Raw genomic sequence first — 15,523 nt, forward strand, 5'->3', positions numbered from 1 at the left:
AGATCCGAGGGCAGACAGAAAAAAGCGCAGACAGAAAAGAGTGCAGATGGACAGACAAAGCCGGCACAGTAGCCTTCTTACTGAAAACTAAAACCTGAATTCAACAGATGTATGTACAGCAGTCAATATCAACTGTTGCTCAGTAGAACTCCCCAGTCATAATCACAGCATTTTAGTTGTTCCCAACCAGTCGGTATCAACTTATATACCTCTCTTGACAGCCGAATCGCCAGCGTCTTTGAAAAGTCGCCGTTCCCAAACCATTCGGTGGTTCGAGTCCCCCTAGTGACGGATCGCTTATCACTTATAAATTCCCCTTCAGTGGTTATTCTGAGGCTGGGTGAATTTCATATAAAAAAATATATGTAGCTTCTGTTGTGAATATAAAAAATGTCACGGTGTATGTGACAAAATTTGATATAAATATATATATATATATATATATATATATATATATATATATATATATATATATATATATATGTGTGTGTGTGTGTGTGTGTACATATATATATATATATATATATATATATATATATATGTAAGTGTGTGTGTGAACGTCCACACACACACACACCCACACACACATATATATATATATATATATATATATATATATATATATATATATATATATATATATATATATATATAATATAAAATGTGTTGAAGAGGTTTGTATGTAGGTGCTGACAGGCGGCTGTAATTCACAGAATGGAGATGGAGATATGTGATTTAGGCGTAAAGCCAAGTACTGAGACCCACACATGGAGATGATGTCTTGTATGTATATGTGATGAGAACGGGCAGTGGATTATGGCTAAAATATTAGGTTTAAAATAGACATTCTAAGGTCAATGTTAAAGGTAAAATCGAAGAAGTTCATTTCTAATGGAATTAAAACTGCCATAAACAAGGTAAAAAAGACATACCTATATGAGATTATTAAGATATAATTTATTTTCATAAAAACCACAAGCCTTTCAAAGCTCAAGGCAGGACCAACATCAATGTTGTCTCCTAAAATTTCTGTCAGGTTATATGTAGGGCATTTAGGGACCGATCTCAGGAAAATGGGTTTCTGTGAGTGTATTTATCAAATGCACAGAGGAAACAATACATACAGTCTTATTTGCAACTTAGTGGTCAAAATACTGATTGCTAGTTTCATAATTTATCAAAATTATTTCTTGATCATGCTTGACAAAGAGTGTAACTGAATTGTCCCTGTGCCTCATTTTTTCGTAGCTGATTCCAACCTCCAAGTTTCTTTGGCGTATATTATGATATCGTTTGCTAGAGTTTGAAATATCATTGGAAAATAAATATCTCTCTCTCTCTCTCTCTCTCTTTCTCTCTGGCTCTGTCTCTGTCTTTTTTCCTTTTTTCTCTCTCTGTCTCTTAGTAGTCACAGTGCCTTGTAGCGAAAGTTGCGGCGCGTTCATCTCGCAGCTATTTAAATTGGGCATTACAGTAGATCCCCGAATTGGACGAGGTAGGGACGGTACTGGAGCGTTTGCCAGAAGTCCAGCAAGCCTTTGTCGACCTTGAGCAGTGATTTATGGACCTAGTTGTCAGTCGACTCTTTTGGGTTGCAGATGAGAGAGAGAGAGAGAGAGAGAGAGAGAGAGAGAGAGAGAGAGAGAGAGAGTGAAATCCTATATATTTTATTTCTCTCTTTCTCTCTCCTCTTCCTCATATGTAATCTAAATATGGATATCCTGTGCTGAACTTGATAAAAGTACCATATCTACCTAATTTCATTGGGGAAAATGAAAAATGAGGGAAATTATGTTGACAACAACTTGAAGAAGACAAATGTCTATTTGGATAGCGAGGATTAATCTCAAAACTTGTGTTGTAAACAGCTCCGTCCGAATGCTCTGGATAACTGTTCTTTTCAGGCAATGACTTTATGAATCTCTCATCAAGGAGGCTGTTATTCGAGGAAGTTCAGATGTGGACGACTGCTCGGCAAAAATGATTGATATTGGACGGGATCTTCGTTTTGGTACAGATGGAACGCTTCCGTTAGTTCGTTGCGCAGCCCTCCAGCACACAGTCCAGGTAGACTTGAGCCTGGAAGATGGAAAGGAAGAAATCAGAAACTGACATTAAAAGCTAAAAGAGAAAGCAAACAACAGACTGAAATTCTGTTCTTACTACTACTGATATGAATAAACAATCAACGTCTACTTCCTGCTTCTCGTTATTAATAATATTTCCAAAAGGGTGGATATATATACTGTATATATATATATATATATATATATATATATATATATATTATATATATATATATATATATATGTATATATATATATATATATATATATATATTATATATATATATATATATATGCTATACCTATATATATATATATATATATATATATATATATATGAATATTCTTCATTTCTTTCTTGGTCTTCTATTATTTAGAAATGAAATGCTTTCCCTTCAGCAAGGGGAAACATGACAACGGTCATTTCCACAATATTATTTTAACTGCTGAACCTTGGGAGAGACACGCTTGCACTGATAACTGCTGCAACATTAGCAGCTTCCTGCACCCAAATAGCAAATCGTTCGTCGAACCCCCCCTCCCCTACCGTACACAAACCAGGCCATTCACCTTCACATCTGCGCGGAATGGTCGGAGACTCACCGGAAAGTTCTTGTCGCAGAGTTCGATGCGAGAGGCCAGGCTCTGCAGCAGTTGGGGGTCCTTGCTGAAAGCTGCCTCGAAGTGCTCCTGCAGGACCTCTGAGCGCAGCGTTCCGTCACTGTTATACTGCCAAGATAGAAATGTTGAGAATAGAATCTCTAAGAAAGACGAACCTAGAATGAATCAACATGAAACACCTCAGTAGGCAATAAAGTATGGGGGAAAGAAGAAGAAGAAGAAGAAGAAGAAGAAGAAGAAGAAGAAGAAGAAGAAGAAGAAGAAGAAGAAGAAGACACATCAAGGAAAATGGGAAAGATTAAATGTCGAAGGAATGAGCAACTTCACTGACATCAGAAAGAAAAGGTAGAAATTTTCATGGATCGGCGAAATTCATTTATTAACCTTATAAATACAGAAAAGTCATTTGAAAAGTGAAATGTACCACAAGAATGGGACGGATTACCTAACAGAAAAAAATTCGAATTTCGTCAGCTCTAAACTAATCCCACATTGATGAGAGTGCTCTAAAAAAGTCTTTCCTAATGAAGTTCAAAATTAGACATGTACATATTTATGTTGATGTGCTTGTTTACATAAATACACAAACGATATACGCGCACGCGCACACGCACACATTATGTATGCATGCTTGTATGTATATATACACATACATATATACATATGTATGTACATATATGAATATTGTAAGAGAGAGAGAGAGAGAGAGAGAGAGAGAGTCTTGACTCAATTACAGGCAGCTTCCTCATGAAAATACCGCGTGTACATCCGCAGCAAAAAATGAAATCCGTCTCGAGTGTAATTGAAGTTTTTTCCTCTCCCCTCAGGCGACTCGGCAGTCTAATGAAAAAGAAAAGAGGAAGAAGAACGAAAGAAAAAAAGGGAACTCCGAGTGAAAATGTGTCGGTAAAGGAGAGGAGGAAAGGCAAAAAGATATTCAAATGAGCGGTGACAAATGGCGAAAGTCAGTCATTGAAAAGCGATCATTTTCGAGAATAGCAAAGACAGACAGACACCATCAATAAGGAGAAGGAGAGAAGATGCATAGTTTGACAGTGAACACTCTGATGTAACGAGAAGCAAAACCTTCCGCAGTTGAAGTGTAATGATGGAAATGCTTCTTTTGAATTAATGACAATGCCCTTCATAGTTGGTGGACTGGAAAAACGAATTGGTTTTCACCTAATGGAGACGCTGAAATAACCACTCGAAATTGAGATTTTTTATGATCGAGTGTGAGTACATAAGTGCATAAGTTCAACTAAGTGCGTAAGCTCAAATCGCACTGTTCGAGACGTACGGTGACTTGAGAGGGGAAAGGAATGTAGCTCCCCTTATTTTCAATTGAAATGCCACATTTCTCCCGTGTAAAAGTTTTGCACTTATCTTAGTTTATATTGTACATATTGCCATAACACTTAATAGTGTTCTTTTGTATTTTTACCTTGATGTAACAGCAAATTACCAAGAGTTGTTACGATAATGTTACGTAATTGCACAATGATGAGCTTGCGTGTGGTTGCAATACCACCAACCGTAGCCTAAGATGTGGGATATTCTTCCATAATTTTATGAATATATCAATTCTTGAGTTAAATTCCACCTGTTATGCATGTAAAGCCAGGCTAACTGTGTAATGTAACGGTTAAGTTAGGCATGAGTACAGTATAGCCTAGGCTGTCTGGCACAAGATTGCTGTTATAAATGAACTTTTCATATTACAGGGAACCAGTATAGGAACCAGTTTAGGAATCAGTGTAAGAACCACTATAAGAACCAGTGTAAGAACTATGTATGAACCTGTTTAGGAACCAGTTCTAACAATTATGGAAGGAACATATGTAATAATTGTTTAATAACAATGTTGTTATTACTTGTGGCTTGGTATGTCAATTGTCCTGACTTACATTTGGTGGTTACCATTCATTATAGGACAATTAACTCAGACTAGCCTACACATAACAATTCACTCCTGGGCATAGGCTAATACAAGTGTGATACACCGGCCTAGGTTAATAAACCCAGGACTACTCTTAACTTGAACTGGCACTTGACGTCGTAGACGGACGAATCTTAATTTTTGTAGTTAGGACTGAGGGGATGGCTGACTCGCGTGGTTTGTTTAATGCTTCTTAGTAAGAGGATACATGGTGTAAACAACTTATTCCTAATGTACCTTCCACAATTGTTAGAACTGGTTCCTAAACAGGTTCTTACACTGGTTCTTAAACTGGTTCTTATACTGGGTCCCTGTAATATGAAAAGTTCATTTAGGACAGCAATCTTGTTCCAAACAGCATGCAGTCCTTAGCTTAGACTATACTGTCCTCATGCCTAACTCAACTGTTACATTACACAGTTAGCCTGGCTTTACATGCATAACAGGTGGAATTTAACTTAAGAATTGACATATTCATAAAATTATGGAAGGATATCGCACATCTCAGGCTATGCTTGGTGGGCATTGCAACCACATGGAAGCTCATCGTGGTGCAATTACATAACATTACCATAACAACTCTTGGCAATTTGCTGTTACATCAAGGTAAAAATACAAAAGCACACTATTAAGTGTCATGGCAACATGTACAATACAAACTAAGATAAGTGCATACCTTTTACAAGGGAGAAATGTAGCATTTCAATTGACAATAAGGGGAGCTACATTCCTTTTCCCTCTCAAGTCGTCATACACGTCTTGAACAGTGCGATTTGAGCTTACGCACTTAGTTGAACTTACGCACTAACGTACGCACACTCGATCATAGAAAATCTCAATTCCGAGTGGTTAATTCAACGTCTTGATAAGATGAAAACCAATTCGTTTTTCCAGTCCACCAATTATGAAGGGTATTGTCATTAATTCAAAAGAAGGATTTCCATATTACAGAAAGAAGGAGTGCAGCCAAGAAACAATATAAAATTTCACTCGGAGAAAAATTTTGACCCATGTGTGTGTGGAGTGTCAACATTCACAACGTAGTTTGGAACTTTTGCATAAAGATCAACAGATCTTTCCTAGATAGTGACCCCAATGGTTTTAACCCTTTACGTATCCACTTTTGCGGCATGTTTAGTACGTGCCTGTTGGGGATGACTGTAAAAACATAAACAAAAGACTGTAAATATCATAAAGATAATGACCCCCAAGAAATATTAGTCCTAGATAACGACCACCGAAAACCCTTGGGGGTCACTACCTAAGAAAGATCCAGCGAATGTGACATTAAATAGAAAATTTGTTGGCAAAATAAAATCCTAGTACGCGTTCTACATATGTAAATCATTTGTTAGAACTGAACTCTCCCCTTGAAACCTTAATGCGCCCTGGATGGATGTCAGGAACTTTGTTGATTTAGATCAAGACGTCCTTAGGCCACGACGCTCACTTGCACAGAGGCGGTAGTCCATGTTTGTGGGCAGGTTTCAAAGAGAATCAGGGGTCTGATATGGACCTCCTGACTCTGCCCAAACCACACAAAAAAAAAAAAAGAAATATCGAGGGATATTTCTAATATTTCCACGGTTAGAAAATATACGACAGAAACATTTCCATTGTTGAAAGAAAAAGGGTAAATGTAACTATAATCACTCCAATGTCAGATTAGCTTAAATCAGGTTTCTTGAAGAGCGAAGCATAAATATTTTTGGTTTCATACTACGAATGAGGTCAGATGTGCCTTAGGTCTAGTTAACTGTTGTCCATCATTAATTAGCTACTGACTGAATCTTGGTCATTATACTAAATTCCGGAAAACCGTACCTTGATCAGCCTAAGACGACAGTGAGTCCTAGTAGTCTGCGTTTCAAATGATCGTAATTTCTCAGAGAAAATCTGTAAGGTGTTTATTTCTTGACAACTTTCAGGAAAATTCTGGTCTTTCACTCTCGAACGTTAACGTTTTGTTGAACTTGGTCTGTTTATCATGTATGCTGCGTACAATAATGATCAAGTCAAGGTTGATCAATAGTGTAGATTTTGGTAGCTTTCAGTGGGATGGAACGAACTAAGATTCACTAAAGGAGCCGATTCCATTTGTAGACGGGGTGGGGTCTAGCATTGCTTTGAGATATCATCATCATGGTATAATCACGTTCCATTTTTCCTTCACTGGCAAGACACTTCAGCTACACAGATTAGTTTCAGCACTGAGAATGTACTGATTTCTTAGAAAAAAAAAATAGTACACACCTAACTTACGTTCAGATTTATTTTAAATACGACCTCTCAAATACTGTAACATTCTTTCGCTTGTTTCTGCTTTTTCTTTTCACTATCCTGAATCAACAGTATATTGCCTGCTGAAAGTTACACACGCAAAAAAAAGAAAGAAAAAAACAAAAAAACAAAAAGCCGAACAGGTAATTGGTGTTCATGCAAGGCTCAGGGAAACGTGAATCAAGACGACGGATTCGGTAACCTCCGGATCATAAGGTTCTCTGAATGTCTCCTTCTTGTTCTGCTTTTCCTGACAATTTCACTGACCTTCCTTCCTTTAAGAGGCGAAAAAAGTCTAAGGCTTCCATCATGGTTAACCTCCTTGGCCTTCAGTCCTCCTTTTTTCTTTTTCAGATTTTCTCTGGGCAGTAAGTTGCCCTTTCACTGGCCTTATGCTTAATGGGCAGCAACTCAGATTTTCTCTGTTCCATATAAACCATTATCCCCGCACGAAAGAAACGAAAGAACAAAAAAAGAAAACTCGTGAATTTTCCAAGGTATTCCTGCGGGAACTCTTTCGCTGGGAGAACTGTAAATACGCTTGCTGACGAATCCCGCATTTTGAGAAAGGGAGAAAACAGAAATTCTTTTGCTTGAGCGAACGAATGAGGCTGAAGTTTGCTTGTTAGCGTTTGCAACTCTCCAGGGTCAGATAAAAGAGCCAAGCTTGTTTGGATGACTTTTCTCTCGTGCATGATACTGCGAGGCCGTTTGGGAAACAGGCTTGCAAAGAACTGAGAGGTTATAATCCCGCAGTTGCCTTGAAAGAAAGAAAAAAAAAAGACGCTTAAAAACAGTTCGGAAACAAAAATAGTCAGATCGCTAAACTTCTCGTATTTCACCGTTTTCTCCATCGGCGGTTTTTGTACAAAAAATCGCACAATCGTAAGCAATTGCCAGAGAAATTATTGGTAAGTTTCATTTCCACACGTCTGCAATTCCCAGCTGATCAGTTCGATTTAAACATGCGATGAAAAGAAGGTGCGGTGTTGTGATGTTTGTTTATGAAAAAACAAAAACAAATTTGGAACGCAGATGACGAAACTGGTAAAATCCTGTTACAAACTTAGCAGCAGCTGAGCTACTGACAACCACGGCATTTCATGTGAGAAATAGATCATTTACCCAACAGCCAAATATTATTTGCAGTTTTAGAGGAAACGGAATAATGTTAACAGAAAACAGTAAACGACAATGAATAAATGTAATGATTATATTTTAACAAATGAAACTCAAGAACCCTATACTTACTGTATATCCCCGGAAAAACTCCAATAACCTGATTAGGTAAAGGCGCAGGGGTTGCAGCCGAATCCTGCCAGAGAGGAGGTTTCAGATCTCTCCTCACCGTTATAAGTCTCATCAAGGAAGTTGGATTTTTGACAGACTTGTTGATCTGTTGCTTGGCAAGATTACACAAAACGTTGAGTGTGGATTTATGAAAAAAATTCTACAAAAGATGGGACTCGTGGCTGGCAACAAGTGATTAGGTTTTGGGAGAGATAGGAATATAGCTTTTGGGGTGGAGGGACCTATTTTGGGGGTGGAATTCCAGGCCTGAGAAATTTAAACTCTACGAATCAAAACCCTAGATTTCGGCAACGAAATTAAAGGCTAATATACCGGTCAAACAAAGCGACTGAAGATGATATCTCTTCTTAACCCAAAAGACTGATTGGTGACTAAAGAGTAACCGTTTCATGTCGATAAAAATATGAGCCTCTGGGGTTTTGAGGTTAGCGGAGGTATGCGCTCTCTAAGGGCATTTCTCCACTCGTTAGAATAGAATTTTGTTCCCCGCGTGAATATCAGCAACCTTCAGGATGTATTTCAGACCGTTGCTTGCCATCTTCTGTAAAGTTCCTGCAGCTCAGTGTTACACTACACCCTTAACAAAGGACTCTCTTAGAAGTCCCGGGTGCTGGACGGAAAGTTAATCCGAGTGGTAAATAACAGTGAACTTCATGGCTCAAGAACTCCTGGCACCGCATTTAGAAAATATTGCGAACTTTCGAGATGATTCAGTTGCGGAAGAAACGACTTTATTCACCATTATTGCGACATCGCAGTGGGTGTTGTGTCTTAGAGCAAGTTAAGTTCAAGGATGTTAGATAATAATAGTATCAATTACCACATCGCAAAATCGACCATCAAAATGAAAAATCACTCTTCAAATTCTAGAACGCGGCAATAGTGCAATCTTAATTATTATTATTATTATTATTATTATTATTATTATTATTATTATTATTATTATTATTATTATTATTATCGTCGAACGCAAAAATGAAATGCTCGCCATATTCCATAACTGGAAAAAGACAAAGAAAGGGTCCTCCTTTATCCATATCAGTTTTCCTAGATAGTGATCCCCAGCAAAGTTCGGGGGTCTTTATCTAGGACTAATATTTCTTTGGGGTTGTTATCTTCATGATAGTTACAGTCTTATGTTTATACGGTCATCCCCAACGGGCTTGTGCTAAACAAGCCGCAAAGATGGATACATACACGTTTAAAACCCTGGGGGGTCACTATCTAAGAAAGATCCTCCATATCTTTAGAGAGCATCAGTGCTCTTCATAATCTTCATTTCACAATTGCAACTTACATCTCCAAAGTGAAGGTGAGCACAGGTGACAGGGTCTGATCGGCATGAAGGTGTCGACGCAATCTTTCTTGAACTCCATCAACTTGGGGTTCAGAAAGGTGCGTCGATCTTAAAATCGAAGATTCCCTCACCTATTGCTTTTTGAAGATATGGCCACAGTGGCGAATGTCTTTTTAACAAGTAGTGACTTTACAGTTTAACCCGGCATATATCCATCTTGCAACATTTGGTACAACCAGTTAAATGACCGATAAGCATAAAATGCGCAAAAATAATGACTCAAATATTAGTCTAATGCGACAGGCAGCTGCCGAAATCACTGTCTGGAAAAAATCGACTATGAGCAGAGAACCCTATGTCTTTCAGTTGTAAACAATGACGAGTGACTATTTTTATATTCATTTGATAATAATAATAATAATAATAATAATAATAATAATAATAATAATAATAATAACAGTAATAATAGTAGACACGTTCTACAGTATTTTCATTTGATGTCATTACGTATGTGTGATCTGTGTGCTCTGCATCTGACAACACTCTAGGCTGTGTGCAACAATAATGAGCTCTCACAACAGTCATCTCAATTCACACAATATTTCTAAATGCGACCTTATACTATTATTCTCCATGGACCAGCACAAGCCAGCACTGTTTTTAGTCTTTTTATGTTAGCCAGTAGTGTAACACTGGCTTTGAAAATGACACAGCTGCATCGTCTGGCTGTGTCTGAGTTGCTGATATTCGCAGGCTAAGCTATTAACAGTGAAAAACACTGCCTCCATAACCTCAAAACAGAGGCTCATGTTTGTCGACATGAAGCAGGGCCTGCAGTCGCCAATCGTCTTTGGGCAGAAGAGATAATCTTCGGTCGCTGGTATAAACAACAATTTCGTTGCCGAAATCTGGGGTTTTTGATTCGTGGGATTTCGGGCCTGCTTTGCCCAAACTGGGCCTCCACCCCAAAGCTATATTCTGTCTCTTCCAAAACGTCTTGTTGCCGGCCGCGTCTTTGGCGGGGCGTAAATCCACGCTCGGCGTTTGCGACAACAGTCTTGCCGAAGCGATCCAACAGATCTGGCCGAAATCGGCTTCGCTTGATGAACTATAACGGTGAGGAAGTCTGAACTCGCGCGGCGAGTTCGGCACGACCTGCGCCTTTGTCGGGTGATGAGTTTTCGAGGGATACCGGCTAAATATAGGGTTCTTGAGACTCATTGTTAAAATATAATCATTGACGGAAATGTGATATTTTCTTTCTGTTAACGATATTCATTCCTCTGGAAACTGCAAATAATATTTGGCTGTTATTAATCTATTTCTCATGAAAATGATTGTCGGCAGCTTCAGCTACTGCTAAAGACTGTAACGAGATTTACCAGACTCGGTATCACCAATTCCCAAGTGTTTTGTTTTTCATGAAACAAACATCGCAACACCACCTTCTTTAAATAAATATTTAATCGAACGATCAAATTACGAACATGTGAACACCAGTGATTTCTTCTGGCGTAACACATTGTGCATTTTTGCAAAAACCACCATGAAAACGGTAAGCCGAGTTAACATTATTTGTTCCAGCTGTTTAACGTCTTTTCTTTTCTTTTCAAAGGCAACAGTTATAACCTCGGTTCTTTGCAAACTTTGTTTCCCAAACGACTCACGGCCAGCATGCACGAGAAAGTCATCAGCGCAAGCGATGCTATCTGACGGTGCAAGCGCTGAAGCTTCGGCCTCATTCGTTCAACAAGAAGACTGTTTTCCTTTTCTCCGGCAAGCGTATTTATGCAGCAGCGCATTTGAAAAAATGCGGTTTTCTTTTTGGAGCTAACAAACAAAAATGCAGTATGTTTATATGAACAGAAAGGCTCCGAGTTACCACATTGAGCCAGTGAAACGCTTACTGCCCGGAAAAATCTGAAAAAGGAGGACTGAAGAGCAGAAGGACAACATGATGAAGCCCTTAACACTATATGGAAGGAAGATCGAAATGAAGCCGATAAAGGAAAAGCGAACAGAAGAGGAACATTCGAAGAACGCGATCGGAATTTGCAGTCCGTCGTCTTATTCGACTCTGAGCGCATGAACGCAATTACTGTTTCTTTTTGCGTGTGCTCGGCGAACTGTGTTGATTCGGATCAGTGAAAAAGCGAAACAAGCTTACGTATTTGGTCATGTTAAATAAATCACGAACGTGGTAGGGTGTGTGCTATTTTTTCTGAAATCGGTACATTCTCAGTGCTGAAAATTGTCTGTGTAGCTGGTCTTGCCGGTGAAGAAAAATGAGACGTGATATACCATGATGATATCTCAAAACGTCTTGAACACCATCAGAAGCGGAATCGGCTTCGCTTTAGTGAATCTTGGTTCATTCCATCCGCTGAACTACCAAAATCTACACTATTGATGCAGCTTGTGACTTGATCTGACAAGCATAAACAGACAGAGTTAAGGCGTTAACGTTCGATAGGCCAGGAGCCTGCGAGTTATCGAAAAGCGACACCTACAGTTTATTACGTCATTGAACATGAACTGCAAACTGCTGATGAATAACGAAGCGATCAGTACGATTTCAAATTTGTAATGTTCCAGACTCGGTCAGTAACTAATTGGAGAGACGGCGTTAACTAGACACAGGCATCTGACATATTCTTTTTAGTATGAAAACCAAAAAACTATTTGGCATAACTGCATCTTCAAAACACAATTACTAATCTGACATTGAAGTGATTATAATTGTTACCCTTTTCTTGGCAATGAAAATGTTTCTGTCGTATATTACAACAGTGAAATGTGAAATATCCTCTATTCTTTTTTTGTGTGTGAGCAAGTCGAGAGGTCCCATATCAGCACGATTCTCTTTGAGCACTGCCCTGTATGGACTACTGCCTGCGGCTGCTGGTGGCGTCGTGGCTAACGATCTAAATCAGCCAAGTTCTGATCCATCAAGCGTCAAGTTTCGAGAGAGGTCAGTTACAACAAATGATTTACATATGTGAACATGAACACATTTTGCCAACAAATTTTCTGTTGTGTGCATTCGCTGAATCTTTTCTTGGTAGTGACCCCAGGGGTTTTCGTGATAAAGTATCTGAGACTAATATTCTTGAGTCGATATCTGAAATATTGCAGTCTTTTGTTTATGTTTTGCAGTCTTGCTGGCACGACCGCTAACATGCTGCCATGCAGGATTAGCTCGTCTGATGATGCTATAGTTCAATACGTTGTGAATATTGACACTCACACACACATGGGTCAAGTGCTCCGAGTGAAAGTACATATTGTTCTTGGCTGCCTCCCACTCTTTCTGTAATATGGAAATCCTTCTTAGTTAATGGCAGTACCCTTCATAATTGGTGGACTGAAAAAACGAATTGGTTTTCATTTTATCAGACATTGCGTTAACCCTCGGAATTGAGATTTCTATGAATAGGTGTGCGTACGTTGAAATATAAGTTCTTCATTGTAAATAATCCTTGCTGTTCAGACATTGCCTTGACGAAACTGAAGGAAAGATGGCTCCTTGTTGTCGTGAAATGCTTTACATTTCTCCCTACGCTAATAAAGGTATGCACTTATCTTGGTTTATGTGTACATGTTATGACACTTAATAGTGTGCTTTTATCATTTACCTTGATGTAACAGCAAATTGCCAAGAGTTGTTATGGTAATGTTATCTTCAGTACGCCACGATGAGCTTCCATGTGGTTGCAATGCCCACCAAGCATATTACAATAATATGATATCAACTACCATAATTTTATGAATATGTCAATTCTTGAGATTAAAATTCCACCTGTTATGCATGTAAAGCCAGGCTAACTGTGTAATGTAACAGTTAGACATGAGTACAGTATAGTCTAAGCTAAGTTCCTTTATTTGGAGACAAGATTGCTGTCTAAATGAACTTTATATGCAGGGACCCATTATAAGAGCCAGTTTAGAACCAGTGTAAAGTATTTAGGAACCAGTTCACAACAATTGTGGTACATTGGAAATAAGTTACACCATCTCCTATACTAAACATCGCTCACGCAAGTCCTTTCGCCCCTCAGTCTAACTACAAGGTAGATTTAATCATTGAAACAATCAAATGCCAGTTGGTCAAGTAGTCCTGGGTTTATTAACTGGGCAGTGTATCACTTGGCTCGTGCCTCTGCAGTGAGTGATGTGAGCTGTCTGAGTTGGTGTTATCTGTGAATGGTAACCGCAAATGTAGTCAGGAACAGTGACATACCAACACAGTAACTAACAACATTGTTGACAAACAATTATTGCATATCAATTTCTTCCATAGTATTGAAACTGAGTTCCTAAACGAATTCATACATAGACTAACACAGGACTAACTATATTGGTTCCACACTGATTCACTGATTTCTATACTAATTCCCTATATGCAATTCATTCTCTTCCTTTTAATCTTATTAACCGAACAGCACAAACTCTGCTGCTATACTAACTGCTCCGTTACATTACAGTTAGCCACGCTTCCCATGCATAACGAGTGAACTAACTCAAAGTGTTCATTATAAAATTATGAAGAGCTATCACATCTTCAAACTTACGGTTGATAATATTACCTTTTCAACTCGCTCGTGTGCAGTACATGTTTGATATCGTAACAACTCTTGAATGATTTGCTGTTATCAGAGTAAATACAAAAAGAATTTTGCTTTATTATAATTATAGCGTATATACAATATAAACTGAATAGTGCAAAACTTTTTGAGGAAAATATGGCATCATTAATCAAAATTACAAACCACGCTCCTCTCGGAAGTGCCGGCGCGTCATCGGCACAGTGCGATTACTGACTTGCACGCAGTTGAACTTATAAGCATGCTACGCGCTCGATCGCAAAATGTCATTTCAGTGATTGGCGTGCTCCGCAGGTGAAAACGAACTATTTTCGATCCGCAATATGAAGAGCATTGTCGTAATTCAAGAAGCATTTCCGCTCATTACGCTCGCTGCCCGGAAGGTTTAGCTCTCGTTATCGGAAGTGTTCGCTGTCAAGCTATGCGTCGCTGCTGCGCTGCTCGCTGACCGATGATGTCTGTCTGTCTTCTTATTCTCGAGAAATGATCGCTCGGCTGACTGACTTTCGCCATTTGTCTGCATCGCTAAATCTTTGCGCTATCTCTCTTTGCGACTGACCACTCAATTCCTTACTGGTCTTCTTCTCTTTCTTTCGTTGAACTGCCGAGGAATGCGCCTGAAGAGGAGGAAGAAAACTTCGATTACACTCGAGACAGGCCACACTATTTTTGCTGCGGATCTTACGCGGTATTATTTCATGAAGCTTTGCCTGATGATCAAGACTCTCTCTCTCTCTCTCTCTCTGCTCTCTCCTCTGTTCTTATATATACATACATATGTATGCTAACAACAATATTATATACATGCAGCTGTCTCCTTATATGTGTGCGTGTGCACGATATCATATTATCATTTGTGTATTTATGTGAAACAACGCATCGGCTGTAAATATGTGCATGTCTGGTACGAACTTCGTTAGGAAAGACTTTTTTAAAACGCTCTCATCAATATAGTTAAATTGCTTAATTTCTGTTGAGCCAATCAGGCCGACTAGCGTATTTCACTTTCGTGTTGCTAGACATGATTTTCGCCGTCCATGAAAACACGCTTAACTCGATGTCGACGACTATACATTCACTTCGACGACTGATAACACATTTTCGCGATAATCTTCTTCAACTCTTCTTCTTCTTCTTCTTCTTCTTCTTCTTCTTCTTCTTCAACTATTCTTTTCCCAGCACTTTATTGGGGCTCATGACCGATTCATTCTGGTGCTTTGAGATTCTGTCAGCATTCTATCTTGGCGATGCGCTCGGCGTCCTGCGAACGCTCGGGCGGCTCGGCAAGGACTGACGCTGCGGGGCTGACTTAAATCGGCTCTGCGTGAGCTTTCATTAGTCTCCGACCATTCACACCTCAATGTGGTGAAACGAAAGCACAGTTTGTGCGCGACGAGGAAGTGGG

At 39.0% G+C, this 15,523-nt stretch overlaps 1 long non-coding RNA gene across 1 annotated transcript; it reads right to left on the reverse strand.

Moving 5' to 3' along the window:
- Nucleotides 1–937: 937 nt before the first annotated feature.
- On the reverse strand, nucleotides 938–9,550 carry LOC136837903 (uncharacterized). The gene is made up of 3 exons (XR_010852803.1): nucleotides 9,515–9,550; nucleotides 2,670–2,795; nucleotides 938–2,079 (listed from the first exon to the last, which is right to left on the reverse strand). It is a non-coding gene; the product is annotated as an uncharacterized lncRNA (long non-coding RNA).
- Nucleotides 9,551–15,523: the final 5,973 nt, after the last annotated feature.

Source organism: Macrobrachium rosenbergii, unplaced genomic scaffold, assembly GCF_040412425.1.
Source record: "Macrobrachium rosenbergii isolate ZJJX-2024 unplaced genomic scaffold, ASM4041242v1 13890, whole genome shotgun sequence".
In the NCBI taxonomy this organism is placed as follows: domain Eukaryota; kingdom Metazoa; phylum Arthropoda; class Malacostraca; order Decapoda; family Palaemonidae; genus Macrobrachium; species Macrobrachium rosenbergii.